The sequence below is a fragment of the Camelus ferus genome, chromosome 9 (assembly GCF_009834535.1).
Source record: "Camelus ferus isolate YT-003-E chromosome 9, BCGSAC_Cfer_1.0, whole genome shotgun sequence".
Taxonomy (NCBI): Eukaryota; Metazoa; Chordata; class Mammalia; order Artiodactyla; family Camelidae; genus Camelus; species Camelus ferus.
In genome coordinates, this window is record NC_045704.1 from 51,384,318 (window position 1) to 51,407,614 (window position 23,297).

At 40.6% G+C, this 23,297-nt stretch overlaps 1 protein-coding gene across 1 annotated transcript in view; it reads right to left on the reverse strand.

Annotated features, from left to right (window-relative positions):
- Nucleotides 1–1,241, reverse strand: part of ADAMTS18 (ADAM metallopeptidase with thrombospondin type 1 motif 18) — a 189,343-nt gene extending 188,102 nt beyond the window's left edge. Inside the window, exon 1 of the mRNA XM_032486789.1 lies at nt 1,114–1,241. The gene's annotated coding sequence lies outside the window, so the exon portion shown is untranslated. The remainder of the gene's footprint in view (nt 1–1,113) is intronic.
- Between the last annotated feature and the right edge of the window lie 22,056 nt (nt 1,242–23,297).

The window sequence follows — 23,297 nt, forward strand, 5'->3', positions numbered from 1 at the left end:
TAACACATACAACTTGATGACTTTGGAGGTACATCTGCGCCTGTGAAAGCATCACCACAATCTATGTCATGAACATACCCAATACCTCCTAAAGTCTCCTTTTCATCTTTGCATCAGTCCTACAAGGATGGTGGTACCATCACCATTTAAAAACAAGGAAGCAATTTTAGAGACATTAAGGAAATTACCCAAGATCATGCAATAGAAAGTCAGGTTCAAATTCTGACTCTACATCCCAAGATACTTTGTAGTGTCTTATCTTACTTCTGTGAGTGTCCAAGAGGCACTTCCTGGGTTCTGTGCTGAGAACACAGTCTCTCATTGTGTTAATAAGGAAAAATAAGCAATTGCCTTAAGTGGGATGAGGGAATTTTACATAAGGGATGAACAAAGGGTTATGAGAGCACAGAGGAAGCACAGTTACCTCATATGGAAGGTTCTAGAAGGTCTGGTAACAAAGATACAAAGGGAATCATGGAGAACAATTTGGAGTTAGCCAAACTAGAAGAGGGAAACAGTCCAGATAAAGCCAACACACATACAAAGTCCTAGCCCTGAGCAGGAACAGAAGGAACATGATGGACAGACAGTTGGCTCCCCAAATCTGCGGTTCCCGCATCTGTGGATTCAACCAACTGTGGATCAAAAATCTTGAAAAAAAATTTCTAGAATGTTCCAAGAAGCAAAACTTGAATTTGCCATGTGCCAGCAACTACTTACATTGTGTTTACTATAGCCATTTACACAGCATTTACACTTACTGGGTATTATACGTAACCTAGAGATGATTTATTCTATACAAGAACATATGTGTAGGTTATATGAAAATACTACACCATTTTATTTAAGGGGCTTGAGCATCTGTGGATTTTGAACCAATCCCCCATGGATACCAAGGAACAACTACAGTTCAAAATGGATGAAGTTTGGAGGGCAAGGAGGGGAGAAGTAAGGGATGAGATGGGAGGTGGGCAGGTGCCACACAACCAAGGGACATGCCTGGTTGTGGTGTTCAGAGTTCTTCTTGGGTCAGGGAACTTCTAGGATGTTTCAACTCTTTCCCATGTCCTATTTCTCACACGGACCCCCTAAAATCTCTCTCCAGTGGCTTACCAGGCTATAAACAACTCCATCTCCTTGTGAAGGCTGCAGCTGTGATGTTGACCTTCCACACTTTGGCAACTGGAAAAGCTCTCATGGTAAAGTTGATCCATCGTTCCCAGGTCCTTGGGCCAAAAGACCTAATGGAGAAAAATGAACAGACTGCTGTACTTTGTACAGGACCTGTGACAAGCCACACACCACCAGGTTCTTCCCAGAAGCCTGCATGAAAACAGACACCGAGCTCAGCAAACAGAGGTCAGCACTCCCAGCAGGCTGATGGTGGGGAAGGAGAACAGGCATGCCAATTTGGGGGGCTGGGGTGACACCCCGAGGAAGACTCTCAGCACAGATTTATGAGACCCGATCTCTGCGGATCTTGGCAGACACTCAGAGGCCAAGGCTTCCTGACGAGGAAGGTTCCTCAGCAGTAACTCCAGCTTGGGAGGGTTTTTCAACACGACCAGCAGGCAGGCTGCCCTTCTCCTCACACTTTAAAACTTTCAAAAAAGAAATGTTACACTCCAGTCTTGAGAAGGCTAAACTATCCAAAGTGGCTGTTCTGCAACGTATACAGAGAACAGGGTCGCTGGGTTGAAGGCAAGGCTTATGGAGTTTTCTTTTTTCTCATATTCCCAGTACCTTCAACATAGTGGGTGCCTGATGAATGGGGGTGGGGGCAGGCAATGAAATTATAATCTCTATGGGAGCATAAAAAATGTCTGGCCCATCTTTATTTTTCACAGCTCTAATCACCACTGATAAAAATATATGGTATCCAAAGATCTATGGAGTAATTATCCTCAAAGTAGGTCATGCTGTATTTGTGCTCATTTGGAAAAGAGCAGGGCAAACTGGAAAAGACTGTCCTAGGGAAGGAGACAGTAACAAGTCTGAGCCTCAGAGAGGTCTATAAGATAAACACACACACAACACACACACAGACACACACACACACACTGAAGTCACGCATTATTCAAGTGTAAGGTTTTGAAGTCACCACAGAAATAACAAATCCTTTCTGATATAACATTACCCTTGAAAGACTTCCTCAAGAAGAAAGAAAAGAGGAAAGCGTGACTAAGAGGGGAAATAATGTTGTCATGCAGCCCAGGATGATATCCAGGCTTGGAATTGATATGTTGCTGACTATTAGGGAGCAGGGTCCTGGGATGACAGTGGGGGGGGGGGGTCGGAAGGTTCTACTAGATTCTTCCATGCTGCCCAACCAAACTTCAGGAGAGGAGATGGGTTTCAGGAGTTGCCACTGCATGTTTCCCAGTTTCCACTGATGACCACACACACAACAAAGTGGATGTAGCCTGTTTAATAAAAAAAAAATCTAGAAGTTTCTCTAATTAAAAACCAAAGATAGTCGAGAAATTATTCCTTTTGTTACCCTATAGAACAGCCTTTGAAGGGAGGTTATGTTTGGCTGACTCTGGGGGTTCTAGAATCTACCTGACCCTCTCATCAGGAAACATACAGAAAGTTCTGCATTTAATTTCAGGGGTTCATAGTCCCCTGGAAGTGTGACCATGGATGACTGTCCTCTAGAAGGAAAAGGTTTGCTAAGTAAATTAACTGGGCATAGCAATCACTTTTTGAAGGACGTAAAGCTCTTGCCTCTAAACTTCTCCTAAATAGTTTTGTTTCTAATGGCTAAGTTCCCATTTTGATAAAGTTACTAAAAAACTTATTGAATGATGTCAAAGAGTCACCTCTGGATTGCCATTCTTCACCAATGTTTCATAATGAGTAAGTCTACAGGAGAAGTTTCAGAGAACTGAAAGGTTACACTGGTTTCTCCCAGGGTGAACTTGGACAAGCCATTTCCCTTCTCAAAGTACAGTTTCTTCATCAGTAAAATGAAAGGATTGTGCCATATAATCTCTAACGCTCCTTCCTGCTCATCAGAGAATGAACGCTTACAATCCAGACCCTCCAGAAATTCTGATAAGTCTTCCCTGGAGAGACATCAATAGTTAAAATTTGATGTTTCTGTGAGCAGAAGAGCAAAATCTTTCTGCAGACAAAGCAAGAATGAACAGCGGCTCTGTTTCGAAGGAGAACAGAAAATAAACGAGTCGTCTCATTTTTCCCCTCAGCCTCTCCTTTGAGAATTGAAAGCTATTCTGGAGTTTAAAAACTCCTCAAAAATGATCAATGCTGGCAGAAAATTAACTATAATAAACTGCAAAGATCTCTCAAAGCCCCTGAGGAGAAGGCAGAAGCAGGTTCCTTTTGGTTCTTTGTTCACTTCATCCCTCCTCCTCTTGATGATTACTTTTCTTGGAGGATGAAGCGTGGCCAGGATGGTGTAGGAAGCAAGGAAGAAAAGGTGAGTCATCATTTGTTGGTGATTACTCCAGGCGAGGAATTGTGCACATGTTATTTCATTCCTCAATGGAATTCATTTGAATGATGAGGAAACAGAGACTCACTGGTGAACAGGAAACTTGCATCAAATGATCCAAATAAAGAACATCAGGACAGAGAGGTCAGCCCATGTCTGTCTATCCCTGAATCCCATGTACGTTTCAATATACCAGGCTACCTCCGTAAAGAGCTGATGCGTGACCTCCACAAAGAAGTTTCTACATCTGAAAGCAAAGATGACCTAATGTGTAACACATGACTCAGATCTGGAACATCCGGCACTACCCAGGGGGCCACAGGTGATAACTGCAAAGACAAAAACAAGGGATGATGCTGAAAACCACATCGCTGGAGGAACAGACAGCATCCCTCAATGACAAAGTAGATAGGGAAGGTGAGGACACTGGGCCAGCCTTTTTCAGGAACGAGCTATGAATCTTGAATGACCACTTAACACATCTCAACCAGGCTCCTGTATCATTAGACCACTTCCTCACAGGGCTTTGTGATAATCAGAATAATATATGCAGAGACACATTCGAAAGAACAAAGTCATGCTTTATGTCAGGTTTGAGAATTTTTAACATATATTCTGGATCATTAGTACCAGCCCAAAGCAACTAACCAGATGGTTAACTAGCCTAGCGATAATTCACTTTTGGTTATGTCTGCATTACCATACTTACTAAAGAATGTAACAGGAAATTAAAATACAAGCAGCTTCCAGGTACTGTTCCATTTGAACAGCCATGTCTCCTGACTAATTAGAGCCCCAATCATGAGTTTCTAGTTTCACCCAGGAGACTGAAACTTCTCTTTATTTCAGTGTGAACTTCTTTTAGCCTCCCTCATATCTCTCTTCAATGCCTGGTTTCCAAACATCGAACTGCAGTAAGAATTTAGAGTTAAGAGCTCCCTATCACTTAGCTAATAAGCAGTGTTATTATTCAAACGGAGGTCTGCTTGACTTAAAAGGTGATGCTTTTTCCACAAATGCTACCCAGCCTCCTAGAGCAACAAAGACCAAACATGAGAAATAAAGCTTGAAATTCCACTTGTCTGATTAATACAGAGTGCCTATCTGGAGATTTATGTTTGTTTTTCTACTAAATAAATGGTTACATTTCCCCAGCCAAGAATACATCGGACTAATTAATAACAGCTCTCTTTCAAAGTCTACTATGTAGAAAAAGTTCTATCCCCAGGGACCAATCCCTCACCAAGGCCCTGGATAGACCATCTCAAGAGTTCCTCATTAAGAGACCCCTGGAAGCAACCTCACATCGACATACTATTGGCCATTCACACCTTAGCAAAGATTTGCACTGGTGAATTATCAAGCAGAAAACAGTATGAAATGAATGGAGGAGGAAAGGGAAGGAGGAAGGCAAGAAGGAGGAAGGAGAAAGGAAAGGAGAGGGGGTAGGAGGCCAGTAGGAAAAGGAAGGGAAGGAAAGAAATGTTGAGAGTCCCCTATTTTCAAGGTACTTGCTAGGTAATGTAGACATGGCTTCACTTAACATCTTCACTTCACTTAACACCCCAACATCTTCCTTCCTTCCTGTTTGCAGTTAACTCTCTTAACCCCAGATTCCGGCAATTCCTCATCTGACTTCTCACTATACAAATTCACCTTTTCTGGACACCTCCCATAAATGAAATTGTATGATATGTAGCCATTTGCATCAGACTTTTTTCACGTAGTGTACTGTTTTTGAGTTTCACTCACGTTGTAGCCTAAGTAATCATTCTTTTTCTCTGTTTGAACAAAATTCCATTACCTAGATATTCCACATTTTGTTTATCCATTCATCTGTTGATGAATTGTTTCCATGTTTTTGGCGATTACTAATAAAGCTTCTGTGAACATTTATGTACAAGTCTTTGCCTTTCTCTTGGGTAAACGTCTCGGGGTAGAATTGCTGGGTTGTATGGTCTGTGAATGTGTAACTTTTCAAGAAACTGCCAAACAGTTCCCAAAAGGAGTTGCACCATTTGACCTTCCCATTGGCGATGCATGATGATTCCAGTGGCTTCACATTTTGGTCAACACTTGTTCTTGCCAGTGCTCTTAATCTCAGACATTCAGTGGGTGGGCAGTCATGTCTCTTTTTGGCTTTACTTTGCATTTTCCTGATTACTAGTGTGTTGACCTCTTTTCATACACGTATTGACCATTCACATATCTTGTTTTGTGAAGTGTCAGTTCAGATCTTTAGTCCATTTTTAAAACTTAGGTTATCCAGCTTCTTATCATTGAGTTCTAAGAGTTCCTAAATTTTCTGGTCACCAGTTCTTCGTCAGATATGTGTATTACAATATTTTCTTCAAGTCTGTGGCTTACTAATTTTTCTTATCAAAGAGCATGCTTTTTTTATTTTAATAACATTCAGATCATCTTTTCTAAAAATATGTGGTTTATTATTTTTATCCCTTATTTAATAAAACTTTATTTACCCACAGGTCACAAAGATGTTCTCTTACCTATTGTCCTCTAGCTTTTGGGTTTACATTTGATTTTGTGATTCTAATTAATTTTTGTATATGGTGTGAGGTAAGGGTCAAGGGTTTTATTTAGTTTTTTCCTTATTAGGATACCCAACAAATGGTGTACCCTCATTGTTTTTTTGAAAAGGATATCTTTTCTCCATTGAATTACCCTAGTAATTTCAATTGTGTGGATCTCTTTCTGGATTCAGCATTATATCTGATCAGTGTTATGTCTATCTTTATGCTAATCCTACACAGTCTTGATCATCATAGCTTTTTAGTAGTTCTTTAAATAATGTCATATAAGTCATGAAGCTTTGTTCTTCTTTTTCAAAATTACTTTGGCTATTATGGGTACTTTGTATTTTCATACCATAAAATTATAAAGTCAACTTGTCAATTTCCCTCCACCCCCCTAAAATTAAAAAGCCTTCTGGGATTTTGATTTGAATTGCATTGAATCTGTCAATCAATTTGAAGAGATGTAAACTGGAGAGAGCCTCAAAATACTGAATTTTTCAATTCATGACTATATATAATATCTCTTTATTTTATTCAATTATCTTTTTAAGAACCTGGATTACATTCTGATTTAGACTTCAGTCTAAAGGATATGTAAAGGATCACTGAGCCCGAAGACTTCACTTTGTATGTAATAAACAATGTGTTTTTTGGGTTGAGTGCCCAGTCTTCCTTTTTCAACCTACTGGCCAAAGAAAATAATTTGATTATCAGCCCAGTATCCTCTTCCCTTCTTTCTCATCAGAGGTTAATTTGAGCTAAATGATAAAGTGCTGAAAGGAAAGAGTTAGGAAGAAAGAAATGCTGAGTATATCTGGGGTAGAAGAGGCTTCTTCCCCTACAGTGCTTGCTTTCCTTCATGTACACACATAGACCCCAACCAGGGGAGTTAAGAGAAAGATGCTAATGTGTACAAGGAAAGTGAGTGAAAGAGGAAACAGGATTAAGAAATATAATTGTGGGCTGTGTATGTGGGTCCTCTTCAGTGTTCTTCAACTGATGCCAGTAATGCCAGTTCACATGATGAACTGTGATTCCTGAAGGTGGTGCTGCCATGAGACTGAACCATATGGGCTTCTGTATTGGAAAGGGCCCCATACAGATGAGGGAATTAGAGCTCAGCAGAAGTCTGACTTGACTTGACAGTCAAGCAAAATATAGCAGAGTCAGATCTAAGTCCCAGGCTGCCCTCATTATAAGCAGAAGTTGGAAGCCTGGTCCTCACCCTTCACAAGTTGCCCTCTCACCAGCCCTGCGCAGAGTTATGCTTACACAGTGCAACATAGCACGCATCACAGGATCCTTACAGTACCTGGGTAGCACTATTTTCATGATAAGTGTCTACAGACCAGGCTGACAGGCAGCAGGCACTGATCTGTCTGTTCTGGTTGTTTAGGTATTGACACATTTCTACATGTGATGGAAACCAAGTGGTTTAATAAACAACCATTTCCTCCAAGGCTTTTCCCCACACTACAGAGCCTCTAGCTGCTCCAGTTGCCCCAGACAGCATCTCCATGTGACCCAGAAACCAAGGGGTTAAAGCTTGGCACAGATGGCCCCATTTCCGCCCCCAGGGATGTGACCTTCATCCATTCTGATTGATGCCCGTGTCATACCAGTTGTCAAATATTTTAAACATCACCACTTTTACGGAAATGTTTTGGAAGACATTTGATTTCACAGTACCCATTTCCTGGATATCTCTGGCCCATGTTTTCTTTTCTATCTTACAGACACCACTTCTTACCTAGAATATAAATGAGCTGCTCATGGTTATGGAAAACATATCAGCCACTATCATTTATTAAGTACCTACTGTATTCCGACTCTTGATGGGCATATCATTTAGTCCCCTAAGAAACCTACCGAGTGGGCATTTTTGCCCTCATTTTTATAAGAGCCTCAGGCTCTTATAAAATATAAATACAAATAACGTCCTCAAAAGCCAACATCTGGGGCCCTTTCAGTTGGAGTCTTTCCATGTCTCACTGTCTCTTCTGATCTGAGTAATGGAAGCTCTTTAAAAATAAATGCTCAATGAAAAATGCGAGAACCATTCTCAACTATTCCAATTCACTAAGAAAAAAATGCTAACCACTTCTCATTGTAAGATGTCATCTTTAATGGGTTTACCAATTCATGATAAAAAACATGAAAACATCCAGACTTCTGGCAAAAGCCAGGCTTCTCACTACGGTGGGGACGGGAGTCACACGTGCTGGGAATGTGGAGTCACCCCCTTCCAGCACTGCACGAATAAAATCATTCACTTTTACACTCCCACTCTTACCTTCGTGCCTTTTATTTATATTCTCAGCCATCATTTTTTCATGCTTTTACACTCTCTTGTTATAAAATAATACAGAGATTTAATAGAGACAGGCTTTGTCACAGTAAGAGGGCTGGATTTAGTGGTTTCTGGGGGGGAATTATTTGGGATAACTAATTGAAACCAAAGTGCATTACCATTCCTTGCCTGCAACAATAAACACTAGGTCTTCAAAGGCTGACCAAGTTTCCAGTGATTCCCAACAATAGCAGTTGTCATTTTCAAATGATGGTCCTTTTGAAACGCCAAGTGGAGTGAAGAAAAAGTGTGTGCTATTGCTGATTAGACAGGAATATGACTTGCAGAGGCCTATGTTACTCTCTTGTCTGCAAATTTTCTGCCCTGATTAATTACAAAGAGTGCCAGAGTGTGTTGACGTTAGTTAAAAGCATTTTCTCTTTCCAGTCTGTCGTTATACCCGAATTAAGGATTTCTGTGTCGAGGTGAGGTCAGGAGGGTTCAGATCTGTTTTCCACTGATAAATCTTTCTGTCCCATAAGGATTAAAGGAACCCAAGGCTTTCATATGTAAAACTAATACATGATCGCCTGTGTGTATATGTCCTCATGATCAAAGAGCTCTTGGCCAACTGGGAATGCCTCAAAGAGATAATAAGTAATTTGTTCACTGCAAACATTACAATTATCTATCCCTCTACAAAGTACTGAGAATAAATTCTCTAATCAGGGTTAATTAGCATCCTTGTTGCTTTGGGTTGAGCTGACTAGTTCTCTTAAAGGCACATGAACGTAAAAAATTACATGCCTTTTCTGAGCCAACTTCTTAAACTCTTTCAAAGTTGGTTGGAGTAACTGCCCACTAACTAGCTTCAACCCATTTACTTCCATTTGATGAAATCAGCTGAACCAAATTCACTGAGATCTTCCTCCATATTCACTTACTCTTCTGTGCTTTCATTGGCTGCTCCCCACTCTGGGCCAGTCGCCTTTTTGAGGGCTTAATGCCCTTAAATTCACAATCCAGCACGGAGCACCATAAAGAGGAATGAGCATACGTGCTCTGGGAGCCGAAAGAGAAAAGGAGGGGATGGAAATGGCATCCAAGAGGTGACATCCAAGGTTGGTTTGGAAGAATGAGTAGGAATTTGGCAGGTCACTAAGAGGAAGAAGGGCGTTTCAGGAACACAAACAACATAGCCATGTGAAATAATAATAACCACCACAAACATTTATAAAGGGCAATGTACCAATGCTCTGCATACTCTCATTCATTTACTCTTCATCCAAAATGCTATAATATAGGTTCTAGTATTATTCCTTGGTAAAGATGAGGAAACAGAGGGTGGAGAAGATGAAGTAACTAAACAGGACACAGAGCTGGTAAGACGTAAAGTCAAGTCTGAACGCAGACCACCTGACTCTAGGGTCTGTATGCTATACCAACTAGACATGCGCACACACACACACACACTCTCTCTCTCTCTCTCTCTCTCTCTCTCTCTCTCTCTCTCTCAAGAAATATTCCTCTTCAAAGGTGTCATGGTCTGTTGGGGTAGATGAGGCCTAGACACATTTAACTTTTCCTGCACTTAATATGTTTTCTGCATCAAAGAGCTCTACAAAGAAAATGCAACAACCACTGGGAAGACGAAGAGATCTGTTCCATAGGAAAGGTCAGGGAGACGCTTCACTGGGGCAAGAGCTTGATGCTGAAGAATGCAGCTGGCCACCCAATGCCTCACTTTGTTTAAAAACAAGAAACAACATATGGACATACTTCCCACAGCACCTGATGCATGGTAAGGGTCTGACTTAGGGGCCATGTCTCCCCTCATCCCTCCAAGCCAGCCTCCTCCATCAGACTTTCCAAAGCCCTCCCATTTGAGATGCTCCATCTAGTCTTTCGTGCTACGTGGGACGTGAAGGGTAAAAGGGGATTGTGATTATTTTTTCATATAATTGCACTAATAGTAATGAATAACTCGAGTAGACTGTTCTCTGCTCTCTCACTCATATGAATAAAGCCTGGATTAAAGAAAAGTTTATTCAGATTTGCCTTCACAATTATGTCTAGTTCAGAATCACGTTCTCACAGCAACAGTCCTGCCCCTGAGGAGGAGCTATTATCATATTAGTCATCTGTTTTTTCAATGCTATTTTCTCCTTTCATCCTTCCGACAACCCTCCAAAACATGCACTTTTATCTCCACTTAACAAATGAGAAAACTGATGGCTAGAGTGACTTGTTCATATTCACATACTCCCAGTACTTGTTACAAGAGAGACAAGATTTGAACTCAGACCTTCTTTTTTTTTTTTTAACTCTGGATTCACAATGTTAACCATTCCTTCTTAAGAAGTTCTCCACCTGTTTTAAATGAATGGAGAGTGGCAAAACCCAGGCCATTTTCCCTTTAGTTATTCTAGGACAACAGGGGTCCAGACAAACTGTGGATTAAGAAGTCTTGATATCAAGTCCCAAAAGTACATGATAAACGCAAACTGTCACAGCATGTGCCTTCTCCAAGGATTAGTTTCCCAGCGTATAAACTGGAAGTAATACCATCCTTGTCACAAATACAGGTAACAATGAAGGGAGATGGTGTCTATGAACAGGCTTTTAAAATCACCCAAGTAGTTTTACCATCCTTATAAAAAAAAAAAAAAAAAGATAAATGACTAGAATTTTGGAGCCGGCTTCTGGCCAAGTACTCATCTTTGTTCCCTGTTTTCTTCAAGTGGAAAGTGGTGGTTTGAGCTAGGCGGTTGTTAAACTTCTTGTCCAACAGGGGAAGTCTTTATGCAAGGAAAAGCTTATATAAAAGCCTAACACGTGACATAGGTCAATCCTCTGTGCTTGCCTATGAAGCTTCTCTAAAACCCTGGACATGTCGGTCAGACTTAGACAACCCTTCGTCTCAACAGTCTTTGACATTCTAGGACCCAGTGATCCCATGCTGGAGGCCACCTGCGCAGAACAGCAGCAGTGGATCCAAAAGAAACGCCATCTGAACACTGCTTGACACCTCAGCTCTCCCATAGCTCTGCAAGACCTGCTCGCTGTGACGACGAATTATCCAAGTTGAGTGCCGGCCACCGTGGGCTCCCTAAGGGATTCTCAGGTCCCACTCTTTCCAAGTGTAGAGGCCCGATGGCATTTTTACATTGCTGACCCACCAGCCTTCCTACATGGTCATCGTGGATTCTTCTGTTTCCTTTGCCCTCTAGTTTAATCAAGCCATCATATATCTTGTATCTATCTTTTCACCTCCAACATATATCCTGAATCCTGCTACTTCTCTCCACCTCTACTGTCATTTTCCAAAGCCAGGACAGTTCGCTTTCTCCAGACAATAGATAATAATAACTTGCTCCCTCCTTGCTACTCTCCATACAGCATCAAAGGAATAAGCTCTTAGATAAAATTGAAATTCCTAACTATGGGCTTCAAGATCCACTTGACCACTGGGCTACAGCCATATTGGCTGCCCCTGGCTCACAGGCCACGCTCTTTCCTCTCTCCAGCCTTTGCATATATCCTTCCTTTTGTTTGGATTATTTTTCTCTCATCTTTTTGCTGGTTCACTCCTCTGCTTCAGTCCAAATCAAATAAATGTTCTTCCTCACAGGAATCTTCCCTGAAGATCCTTTCAAGTTCTTCTCACCTATTGTGTAACCTGCATACTCCATCCATAACTCTAATCACACTCTGTCTCTATTGGTTTGCTTGTTTGGCATCTGATCTACTCATCCAAGGATAAGTCCCATGAAAGTAAAAGAGCCTTATTTTTTTCATTAACCGTTATAACTTCAGTGCTTGAAGCAGTATCTGGGGCCTAATAGGTGCTTACTAACTATATGATAAAAAAATGAATGAATGAATGTTCTAAGCATTTGAGTTGATGAGATTCTAAATATACCTACAAAGAATCTCTATCTCAGAGAAAGACATACCATATTATACCACGTATATGTGAAACCAAAAAAAAAAAAAAAAAAGATACAAATGAACTTGTTTACAAAATAGAAAACAAACTATGGTTACCAAAGGGGAAATGGATGAGGGGAGAATAAATTAGGAATTTGGGATTAACAGATACATATGACTGTATACGACAGAGATAAACAAGGATCTCCTGTATAGATAGCCCAGGCAACCATATTCAATATCTCATAACAACTCATAATGAAAAAGAATCTGAAAAAATAATATATATGTATATGTATAACTGAATCACTCTGCTGTACACTTGAAACTAACACAACGTTGTAAATCAACTGTACTCCGACTAAAAAAAGAAAAGAATCTCTGCCTTCATATAGCCCTTTCAGCCTATTCTGTGCCCCTGGTTTGGGGCAGCAGTCTCGGGACCTTCCTTGATCTAACAGGGATGCACAAAGCTCTTACCCAGAACCCCTGTGTTACACTGCAGGTGCACTTGCCTATTCTGGGGGCTCATTCCAACGCAGACCCTCCCAACCTGATTCTCCACTTCGGGACACAGAAAAGCCCTGTGTGGGCTTTCGGAAGTATTGCTAGACATGCTCAAATCCAGGCTTTACCAATTTTTTTCCAATTTTCTGAAGAGTCATCTAAGTTATATATTCATCAAAGTTATCTGAAATTATATGTACACATTTGTTTTGGAGCTACTGTAAAACTGGAGTGTAATTTGAGCATGTGAATAATTTCTACATGGCTTTACCAGAATAGAAGAGATGAATGTATTGTCACTCTCTCTTTTGGGTTAACAACCTAACATTATGTTGCCAGACAAGGGACCCATTGATGCAACCCCTTAGGATTTGCAAAAGCCTTTCAAATGCATTGTTTTATTTCCTATTTACAGTGGATTATGAGTCAGGCATACGGATGCAGTGATTATTACCTCCAAGTTACAGAAAAGGAAGTTTAGTTTCTGAGAGATCAGGAAAACTGCTAGAGATTTTGCAGTTAAAAGATGGGGGCACCCATTCCAAAGGTAGTATTGTTTCCACTGTACCACACTGCCTTACCCAATCAACCACTGCCCAGGAGAAATAATCTGACACGCAGACCCTAACCATGGAAGTCCAGCTTACCAGCAACCCTGAGGGTTCTTAGTGCTGCTCCTACTAACTCAAAATGGTAGAGGACACAGGAGCTTAGACCAGTGGTTCTTGACCAAGGATGATTTTGCACCCCTGGGAACATTTAGCAATGTCTGGGGACATTCTGTTGTCACAACTGGAGAGGGCATTGCTACTGGCATTTAGTGGGCAGGGGTCAGGAATGCTGCTAAAAATCCTATAATACATAAGATAGCCCCCTTACAATAAAGAATTATTTGGCCCAAAATGTCAACAGTATTAAAGCTGAGAAATTCTGGCTTGGAATAATTACCCTTAAGATGACAAGAAAAAGGAAGAAATAAGGCTGAATTTTCCAACTGTCACACAAAAAATTAGCACTATGTGAGCTATTTCCAACCCTATGAGCTGCTGTACCAACGACTGGGTGGTGGGTGGTGAAGAGGGGTCTCCTGGTATTTTACTAGGAGAAGAGTCCTTGCTCTATGCAGAGACTAAATAGGAAAATGAACCTCAAAATAAAGAAATTCACTTTGCAGCTAACTTCTTGTTCAGGATGCACTTACTCTTAGTATTGTTTGAATGTTGAATGATAAAGTATCCACTATGTGTTGGTTTCATGATGTACTGGTGAACATGTGGGCTGTTCTCCTGATCTCATGAAGAATACAGAGAAATAAACATAAGTCAATTAATGACAGAAAACATCAAAGGGGGAAAAATCATTTAAAATGTTGTCTATACTCAGTTTTTAAATCTTAAGATCAAAGCATGTTCTCAGAAAGTTTTTTTTACCACCATGTCTTATGAGAAAGGAATCTTCAATACACTCTTCCTGTGTGAACAGTTTCTCTTTACCATAAGGAGTTATCAAAATATTTAAAATATTAACAGTTTGTTAAATCCAATATTATAATTGTAACATAAACAATTTACAATTCCTGAAACTCAAAGCTAGGTTAAATGTAAGCTTAAAATATTTTAAAATAACCTGTCTTTTTCCAAAAGTACAACGGCCAAACAATTGGTAGCTGGGACGAGTGCTTCATTTTCACCACGAAACTGTAAATCCATCATCTGTGAGAGGACTGTAAATTATGCATTCAGGGGAAATTCCTCTCGCCTGGCCTACTGAGGGAATCCAAGAAAAGCAGTAGGAAAAATGACTTACTACCTCTGCACACTGACCTGAAACTTGTACAGATACTTCATTGCTAGAGAGAGGAACTGGCAGCATGTGAATAATTCAGCTTCAAAGTTCAAAACGAACTTCGAGGAGGGAAAAGGAGGAGTCAGAGGTAAACAGACTCTGATGTCTCATTTTTCCCCTTACTTGAAAACACCTCCAGCCACCTAAGGTGCACACCTCGAAATGCAAGGTGACACATCAGTGTCTCAAGAATCCTAGCAGAGTGAGGCAACAGGTGTTCCTTGTATCTTCCACATCCAGTTCTTGGCAAAGGCGTATCTTTGAATATTAAGTGCCAAATGAATAATACACAAAGTGCATGAAAAAATTAATCAACTCTGAGATGATTAGCCAAGGTTTTATCATATGTTGCACAGACAAAAAAATAAAATAAAATATTTAACACATGAGGATATGGGAATGGATGTTTTCTTATGTGCCAAGGGTGGTCCTTCCCTTAGATTAATTGAAGCTGGAGTCAAAGGGTTGTTGGTCATCTCTGAACAAACTGGGACTACAGAAAGTATTGTAAGTCATTTTACTGAAAGATGAGAATATTGGCACCTATTTCATAGGAGAGCCATGTTGGTTACACTAGATAGTGTATGGAAAGGGGCCAGAGCACACATGTGTTCTATAAATGTTTTCAGAATAAAGACAAGTAAGAAAAGAGGTAGATGTGCTTGCTCCATGCAGCCCCAGGGCAGAGACACAGAACTGATGGGAGAGGATGTCAAAGAGGAGAGGTCGGCTTGGCTTGGAAGAACGAGGAGGAATTTGGGTCGTGTGTGTTTAGAGACCAGGTTCAGAAATTTGACTTTGTGTGACTTGGGGTAAATAACATGACATCTGTGAGCTTCAGTTTCCTTGTCTGTAAACTGGAAATAACATGAGTGCCTTTCTCAGTGTATACATAACTTAACACAAACAAAATACTTAGGATAGGTCTGACACATAAAAATGCTCTCAATAAATGTTAGTTATTCTTCTGTTATTACTATCATTATTATTATTAGCAAGGACTAGCCAGTGCTCTACTCATTCAGGATGTTTGGGGAAATGGTGAGCTCTCATCACTGGTTATACTTAACCAGAACCTGGAAAACCACCATTTAAGAAAGTCATGCCTTGGCTAGAAGTTTGCGAAGACCCCAAATACCTCTTGATTCTCGTAATTAGAAGCCAAATTCTTACCTGCTGAAATAGCAGGAGTTTCAGCATGGCCTCCCACTTTAAATTCTGAGCAGAGCCAAGTCATAAAAGTGCACTTATCTGTCTGGCCCCCTTCTTGGCAGCCAGACCTGATAGCCTCCTGTAACTGTTCCCCAAACTGCTCCCCAGCATCGTAGAGGATTTCCCATCATGATAGCTTGTAATAAAGCACAAGACAAACTGCTAGCCCGAGGAGAGAAGTGTCTCGTGTTTCTGTAACTAGTTCATCTGTAATTTATAGCCCAACAGAGGGGTAGGGTTCTAATTCAGGGGTGAGGGAGCTGGGGGAGTAAATGCTGAGAATGAAATCAGAGGCACCATGTGGGAGCCACACGCACCAAAGACACTTGGCTGGTTTTTTTGCCAAAGCAGAAGCTAGGAAAACAAAGGAGATGCAACAGAGGAGATCATCTGAATACATGACTAAACATACATAAATAGCCTGGGAAAAATGACAATAGTGCGCAACCAGTGTTGCCTGTCTGCCCTGAAGTCATGCTGGAGATGGTCTGGACCACATACAAAAGTTTGTCTGTGAAACTTCATCTGTGAAACTAATTCTTACGGCAAAAAAAAAAACAAAAAAAAAAAACCTCAATGGATATTTTTTTAGGTCTTATATGCTTCCTCTCTGTTGTCAAGTTTATATACCTCTTTTCAAAACTGGGATCTCCCAGATCTCAAAATTTGGCAATAAGGTAGCAATTTTGATGCTTTCAATAAACATCTCCCCCTGCCCCCCCTCCTTTTTTGAAGTATAGTTGGTTTATAATGTGTTAATTTCTGGTGTACAGCATAGTGGTTCAGTTATATATATATTATATTCAGTTATATATATAATATGTATATTCCTTTTCATAATCTTTTTCATTATAGGCTACTACAAGGTATTGACTATAGTTCCCTGTGCTGTACACTAAATCTTTGTTGTTTATCTATTTTATATCTAGTAGTTAGTATCTGCAAACCCCAAACTCCCAACTTATCCCTCCACCTCCCGTTTCCCCTGGTAATCATAAGTTTGTTTTCTATGTCTGTGAGTCTGTCTCTGTTTTGTAAGTAAGTTCATTTGTGTCTCTTTTTTTTTTTAGATTCCACATATGAGTGACATTATATGGTATTTTTCTTTCTCTTTCTGGCTTACTTCACACAGTATGACAATCTCCAGTTCCATCCATGTTGCTGCAAATGGCACTATTTTATTCTTTTTCATGGCTGAGTAGTATTCTATTGTATATATACACCACAACTTCTTTATCCAATCATCTGTTGATGGACATTTAGGTTGCTTCCTGTCTTGGCTATTATAAATAGTGCTGCTATGAACATTAGAGTTCATATGTCTTTTGGAATTAGAGTTTCCTCCAGAAATATGCCCAGGAGTGGATTGCTGGATCATATGGTAAGTCTATTTTTAATTTTTTAAGGATTCTCCATACTGTTTCCACAATGGTTGCACCAAACTACATGCCCACCAACAGTGAAGGAGGGTTTCTTTTTCTCCATACTGTATCCAGCATTTATCTTTTGTGGACTTTTTAATGATGGCCATTCTGAATGGTGTGAGGTGAAAGAAACATTGTGTTAAATATTGTTCATTAATCATTATTCTAAAGGTGCTCACATGTCTTCTTAGCTCCTTCTATGAAAAAAAAATTTAACTTTTTTAAACTAGAAGATCCAAGGACATAATTATGTTTTAGCTGAGAAGATGATTCCTTTTTCAAATTAAGCCATAATTTGTTTGTCTAAATGGTGGAAAAGACCTGCTTTCCTTAATATCTGATTTTTCCTGATTAATGGAGATAGGTTGCATTTCAGGTTAAAATTAAATAGCTAGAAGCCCCTCAAATTGAGTTTTAAATTTTAGTTCTGTGGTTATAGACCTGATTGGTTGAACATATATGAAACAAAAGTTAATAGTGAAAAATCTGGGCCTATCTCCTATAACAAAGGAAAAGCACATGCAGGGATCTTAGGGCTAGGTAGAACAGACACTTTGGTCCATCTTGTCTGTTCACTCTAGGATGTACAGGTTCTGCCTCTGAACTCTATAAATACCATTTTGATGGTGGCCAAACTCCACCTAGTGACAGGTCACTTTCTCTGGATTAGAATCAGGAAACTGAATTTAAAACTTTAAATATGCTCCATCACCACACACTATCCAAGTCTACCAGAAATCACATCTGTCCAGAGAAAAAATAGGAAATCACTCAAATGTGACTGAAACAACAGGCTGATAAAGAAAGACCCTTCCCGGGGATGGAAACACAGGATAGAAACCCCCCTTGAGAGGAGGAATTTCTGGATGTCCTAAACCTTTACTATGAAAGCTTCATCTACAATGTTATTTCTTCATTCGGCAAATAATTTTCCAATACTTACTATGCCTTAGGTCCTAAACTCCTTCAAGCTTCCCTATGCATCTTTCCTTAGACAAAACCTAGGTTCGAGGAGTGGCAGAGGGGAAGGGAATGCAAATAACTAAGACAGAAGCAAATAAATGATTTCTCTAGCCCCGAAAGGAAAAATAGGATTGTTCAGTGGAGGTCACATGGCATTTTGATTGGATCTTGCATATGATGAAGATCATAGGCCTCACTTCCCATCCCAACTCTGTCCTCTCCAAAGTGGAACAGAATGATGCACAATCCAACTAGGAGCGAGACTATGAGGAGAGAAACAAAGGGGCTAAATGATCAAGTGGCCATGGAGGGAAAAGGGAGAGAAAACTTGGAACATTCCAGAAGAAGGGTTCCGCCTCCTGACCATGCGGAAATGGTGGTCGGATAAGGAGACCCTGAGAGTCCGTGTCATATGCCCCATGTCCATTAAAGGGTGGGGTTGGGACAAGTTGAAGACAGTACAGGAAACATTTTCATCATAGATTCTGTATAGATTAGAAAATCTGAACTTGAAATATGTGACTACATTATATGCTTTTTAGATGCCAGCTATGTACATCATCAGCTAATATACGGTGGTTTAATTATGGAAGGGAGAGGTAATTAAGTCCCATCTTAAACTAAAAACTCAAGAGCCATTTATGCATTCATTCAACAGATAATACTCAATTTGTGAAAAGTGCCAGAAACACCAGGATTCCTCTGACTCTTATCCTTCTTTTGTCTTTCTTAAGCTGTAATTCTTTAACACTGGAGGAGTGGGAAAGGAAAGAATCAGAGTCCATCCCAGGGTAGGAAGAAGCCAGTGGGGCAGAATTGGATGTGACCACCACATCCCTTAGACACTGAAGTCGGTGAGATGAGGGATGAGAGAAGCAGGAGTTGGAAGCGAAGATGCAGCACTTTTTTTTTCCGCGCACTGAGTCATCCTCACACTGCACGTGACCACCAGAAACATCAAATGACAGTTTCCCTGCCTATTTTTCATGTGGCAATTGACCATAGAACAATAAACAAAGTAGAAAAAAATAATTTGTTTAAAATGACTACTACCTTCCTTGACTGATGAACTTTTTGTAACACTTTTCGGTCTGATCATCACACAGACTCATTTTTTATTAGAGTAATACTAGCTTATGACTGAATAGGCTGATAATTTCCAAAAGACTTCCACAAAGAGATCATCCTTTTTATTCTCAGCTCTGCTCTGGAAGTTCGGTGTTGTTAGTTCAGTATGCTAGCTCTGGAAACCTGGGCTTCAGAGAGGTTAAGAGCTCTGTTCAAGAGAGTGCGGAGTGTTGCGCATTCACCATACTTTCAGGTTGTGTGGTTTTCCCACTGGCCCGTTCCTTCATTAAATGAGTATTAAACTACATAGCATCACACAGCCAGCATCCATGTTAGCATACTGAGTTCTCCTGACTTGCACTCCTGCAGCCCGATCTTCCTTAGAGAAAATAGGAAAGGGGGTGTTTGAAAACAGAAGTCAAGAGTGAAGGGTGAAGTATGGGTGTGAACCGGATCTAAAATCAGATTCTCATTCTGGCACTTCCCAGCTTTTGATCTTGACTAACTTGCTAGACAAGTCAGTTAACTTCGCTCAGTTTTAAAATCCTCACCTGTAAAATGGAGTAAGAACAGTGCCTGGTTCATGACGTTGTTGTGAGGATGAACGCTTTAAGTGTGCCAACAGTGTGCATGTATCAGCGCCAGCATCTCTGCCGGATGTTGTGACAACAGCGTTCAAGGACAACAGCAGCGAGCAGCAGTGTAGGAACAGCAGCAGGGGTATGACTCGTCTCGTAGCAGCACTAGCAGCAGCAGCACTACCAGCAGTACCACCAGTGGTAACAGCCGCGGCGGCAGCAGGAACAGCAGTAGGCGTAGTAAAGGAGCAATAGCGTAAGAGTAGCAGTAGCCGTTTTGTAGCAGTAGTAACAGTCATTGTCATCACAGTCACAGTCACAGTCATAACAGTAGAAACGGAAGTTGTCTGTGGCTAGCTAAGACTTGACAAGCTCTCAACCACGGGACATGGAAACAAAGGGGGAGGGGTGACTTGTCCATCAAGAAACATGAGCAAAGACCAACCGAAGGTGAAAGTTTCCCTGGGTTTAATGTGTTCAAAGTGCAACTGAGACCACCTGGTCAGAACAGATTTCAATGGAAGAAAAAAATTACACCGTATTTCAATCATCAGGAACCACCAGTGAACAAAGAAAGGACCACACTGTCATTGGATTCCACCCATGGCAGCTGGAAGCAGGGGTGGAAAGGGACAGCAGTCTGGGGCACATCAACTCTGGTGACCTAGACGTCTTCTCTGTACCGCCTGGGGAAGCAGCGAGCCGCTGTAGGATCACAACCAACACAGGGGAAATCAGCAGTCTACAACTCCATTTTCTCCTTTAGTTTTCAAACAATTTCTGAAAGCACATGCAGCCAGACAAACTTCTTTTTTTCCCTTTTATTTATTAAACTATAGTTGATTTACAATATTGTGTTAATTTCAGATGTACAGCTTCAGATTCTTTTCCATTATTGGTGATTATGAGATATTGAATATAGTTCCATGTACCATATAGTAAATCCTTGTTGTTTATCTATTTTATATATAGTTATGTGTATCTATTAATTCCATACTTCTAATTTATCCCTCCATCTCCCTTTTACCCTTTGGTAACATGAGTTTGTCTTCTATGTCTATGAGTCTGTTTCTGTTTTGGAAATAGGCTGATTTATATATATATTTTTAGATTCCATATATAAGTGATATCATATAATATTTGTCTTTCTCTGTCTGACTTGCTTCACTTAATATGACAATCTCTAGATCCACTCATGTTGCTGCAAATAGCATTATTTCATTCTTTTTTTATGACTGAGTAATATTCCATTGTATACATATAGCCACATCTTTATCCATTCATCTGTCAATGGCCACGTAGGTTGCTTTCATGTCTTGGCTACTGTAAATAGTGCTGTTATGAACACTGGGGTGCATGAATCTTTTCAAATTAGAGTTTTCATCTTTTCCAGATATATGCCCAGGAATGAGACTGATGGATCATACGGTAACTCTACTTTTAGTTTTTTAAGGAACCTCCATACTGTTCTTTATAGTAACCTGCACCACTTTACATCCCACCAGCATTGTACGAGGGCTCCCTTTTCTCCACACTCTCTCCAGCATTTATTATTTGTAGACTCTTTGATGATGGCCGTTGTGGTGTGAGGTGACACCTCATTGTCATTTTGATTTGCATTTCTCTAATAATTAGGGATGTGAAGCATCTGTTCATGTGCTTGTTCACAAAAATACTTTCTTTACTGAGAAGAAAATAAAAAATAAATTACAATTTCTTGCCTACTAGGAAGTATCTCACCCCACACTAAGTATGTTCCCCGCACCTGACATTGGCTATGACCTCAGAAGGTAGAAGGAACTGCAGCCCAAATAAGTCAAGCAACACAGCCACCATGAGAAAGCTGGAAGGAAGCCCACCTGGCTTCAGACCCTGGTCTTTCTCCCTAATCATGGCTGCTCCCAGAAAACCTGCCTTCAACAGCTATTAGCCTTTGAAAATAAGGCATTTCTGTTAGGTCACTTCGGACTCAAATTTAAATTTGCGTTCAGCATTGTACTGATTGGTTTACCTTTACTACTTTAGTCCTGGCTTCTCCCTGAGTGCTTTCTCTGGTGGCTGGAGCCCACTTTACCTGCCCACCTGCACACGCCCACCTGTCACTGCTGCAAACAAAGTCCCTCGGGAACATCCATTAGCGAATGACTGGAGGAAGTTAGTGGATAAATGTTCCAGCTGTCTCCCTCAGGAGAGCCACCTGGATTCACCTGTTCTACTCTGGCTTCTAGTGAGATTGAGATCTGGAGATCATGGGAGTTATTGGCTTGAGAATACTATTAGCTGTCTTCCCTACCTCAACTATCCCCTCCTCTACTGGTGTTTGTTTGCTCTCCCGGGTAAAATGCTTAGCCTCAAATCCTTGCTCAGCACCTCCTTCTAGGATGGCCCAAAAGCATCAGAGCAAATTTGGTGTATGTGCAAGCTCTGTTAATAAATTCCATCACATAATTGTAGGATCACACCCGTTTTTCTAAACCCTTCTGTATTTTTTTAATTAGCTAAAAATTATGCCCAAGAAGTTGATGCTCAAAGTTAAATATAACACATTATTGTCACAAGTACATTATTTTGAGAGAATATTTTAGATTGTGTTTGGGTTCTTGCAGCTTCTCAAATGTCTATCAAATTTTCCATTGTTGCAAGTACAGTAGGATTAATTATAACCAGGCTTCTAAAGAAAAAGGGAAAAAAAGGATCCAAAACATTTCTTATGTAATACAAATCTGAGTTAGGGGAAAAAAAGATCTCAGCTTTCCATCCATGTGTCAGAGTGAAAACCAACCACACAAGCAAGACTAAGAGGAAGATGAGGAAATGTAGTGGTGATGGGGGAGATGTGTGAACAGGTGGGCATATTTACTTGAGTCTTGGGGAAGGGATGCGTTCATAGCTATTCAGGTACAGGTAGGTGCGTGTAAAATGGCTTTTGAGGAGAATGTTCTTATCAAAACTAGGAAAAGAAAAGGTGGGAAGAGAATGGACGTTGTGTATGTGTGCCTTGCAGGAATCAAACAGTCTTCCAGGTAATTTACATATTCTATTCTATCAATTACCACCTTATACAAGGTTTGTATGAGGATCACTATCACCTTTCACATCGGATGGAACAGCCTGATGGCTTAATGGAGTTAAGAAGACACATTTAGCTCGTGGCAAAACTGGAGTTCAAAACTCAAGTGTAGAAGACTCTAAAGCCTGCTACTAGCTGTAATACACTATTGCTCCAGCAAATTTGCATGGAAATCACACCACATCACCATCTGCAAAGAACTTCCCTTAAGGGAGAAGGAGAAAGGCAGCTCCTGATAGCTGGGGATGGGGCTGGCTCTATCAGCCGTGCCTTCGTGTTGCTAACAGCCTCCTGGCACAGGCAGCAGGTTGTGATACTTTCTTGTTGAACGCAAGCAATTTCACGGGACACCAACACAGGGGACATGACCGTGATGGAGCAAGACAAATACTAGGTTACTCCATAATCGGCGCTGAGGA